The 1990-nt window shown below is 49.2% G+C and overlaps 1 long non-coding RNA gene across 1 annotated transcript in view; it reads left to right on the top strand.

Moving 5' to 3' along the window:
- The first annotated feature begins 132 nt into the window (after positions 1–132).
- Positions 133–1990, top strand: part of LOC102003654 — an 11674-nt gene continuing 9816 nt past the window's right edge. The window contains exon 1 of the long non-coding RNA XR_260474.2: positions 133–399. This is a non-coding gene — a long non-coding RNA (uncharacterized LOC102003654). The remainder of the gene's footprint in view (positions 400–1990) is intronic.

The raw sequence follows: 1990 nt of genomic DNA, 5'->3' as shown, positions 1-1990 counted from the left end.
GCGCAGGCCACCCCGCCCCGCCCGCTCGCTCGCTCGCTCCCCGCCCTTTCTCCCCAGTTCCCTCGCCCCGCCCCTCCCGTCTCGCGTACCGCTCGAGGGGCGGGGCCCGGGAAGAAGCCACACCCACCTGCGCAGCCCTTGGGGCGGGGAGGGGGTTCCCTCGGCGTGATTGCGGTGACGCGCTCCGGGAGCCGTGGGCTGCGCGTGGGGCGCGGCTGCTGACTGCAGGCTCGGGGAAGCCCTTGGAAAAGACTGTTCAGGTGTCAGCGAAGTTCTCAGCTACGCTGGAAAAATGGAAGGAAACCCCGGCAGGCGCGGTGGTGCCCCGTTGTAATTCCAGCACTCGGGAGGCTGAGGCCGGAGAATCATCGCGAGTTCGAGGCCAGACTGGGCTACACAGTGAGTTCAAGGCCACTCTGAACTTCATAGTGAGCCCCTGACTTAAAAAAAAAAAAAAGAAGGCAGCTTTGGGTTTCGGTGCCCAAAGGTGTCAATCCGGACGATTGTTTGCTAGTTCCGAGTAGCAGCTAGAGGATAACGTCTGCCTGTCCGCCACATGTTGCTCTGCTCTTCCTAGAGCCCCCACTTCCCGTTTTCCACAGGCTTTCTTTTAAGTGCATCCCTTAGAACTCTGGTCTCCACCAAATTTCTCCGGCGACACGAGACCTCAGCCACCTAGCTCATACACCTGGAAACTGTAGTCATAGTGCAGCATACAGGTTACAGGTGCCCTCCTTCGTCACACCACACCTGTTTGCTAAATGCTCTGGGGAGTATGTGCGGCGAGATCAAAGATAGTAGGAATAGCCATGCCATGGGGGCAGGGCAGAGAAGAATGGCATAAACATTTAAACAAAAATGTGTGTGGAGGTGCAAACTGGGGTTCGATCAATTTTATATTTCCTTTTATTTCCGGGACCTTTCAAGCTCTTTGACTACTGTTGTATTAGAGCCACTACCAACCAAGCGGCGCACAGAGCGCTGAGGGAAATAGGCAGGTTCTGGGTCTGCCTGTTTTCTGCCTGCACTTCCGCCTTGAGTTCTCCAGGCTTTCTGTTTCCCATCCTCCGCTAGTTCAGTGCCCCTGAAACAAAGTAATTTTTAGTTAGTGGCTAGAACAAAATAGGCAAACATGAACCATTGTTTAATGGGGAAAGTTATAGGATCGTGATCTTTATATATGTGAGCTCGAAGTCGTCTCTGTAGGCACACTCATGTGTTGGGGCGACTGCTGTTTCACCTGTCACAGTACCGCATCCTCAGTCAGCCTTGTCCTGAACCGCGTGAACACCAGTCTTTCCTTGGAGAAAGGGCTGGACTAAAGCCTAAAATCCCTTTAAATTTTGAAATTAGGACTCAGTATATCTGATTGGTTGCCAAACATTTTTAGTCACTCACAGATATCAATAAAAATGTTGCCCTTTCACAAATACACTTCTTTACTCACAGTACAGTACATAGATCAAGCCAGAATTACTGTACCCAAAATCTTGGCTTTGTCACCAACTACTACCTGTGTCCTTGGGTATATCCAAGTATTACTTTGTTTTCTCCATTTGTAAAATAGACCAATAAAAATATCTTCCCCATAGTGTCCTTTTGAAAATTAAATAAATTAATATTTGTAAAGCACATTCCAGCATGTTAAGTGCTATGTAAATGTAAAATAAGTTATTTAACATACGGGTAGTGTATATGTGTTATGATTTATACTTAAATGTTCCCCCAAGGCTTCATGAGATCAGATGTGGGAATTACAGAAAGCGATTGGATAATGGGGGCCCTGCAACAGTCTTGGTGTTAGGAGGTGGAATCTGGTCACAAGAGGTGGGAGCAGGAAGCACGACCTGAAGGGTATCCTATCTCTCTCCTTGGCTCTGCCCTTTTCTGTCTGCTGCCCTGTTACCAGGATGTGAGCAGTTTCTCCCGTGCTGTACTTCTCTGCCATGCTGTCTTGGTTAGTTTTCTGTCCTTGCTGAAACAAAATACC

This window comes from Chinchilla lanigera, unplaced genomic scaffold (assembly GCF_000276665.1).
Source record: "Chinchilla lanigera isolate Chin_1 unplaced genomic scaffold, ChiLan1.0 scaffold00016, whole genome shotgun sequence".
In the NCBI taxonomy this organism is placed as follows: Eukaryota; Metazoa; Chordata; class Mammalia; order Rodentia; family Chinchillidae; genus Chinchilla; species Chinchilla lanigera.
This window is presented reverse-complemented; position numbering and strand designations above follow the sequence as displayed.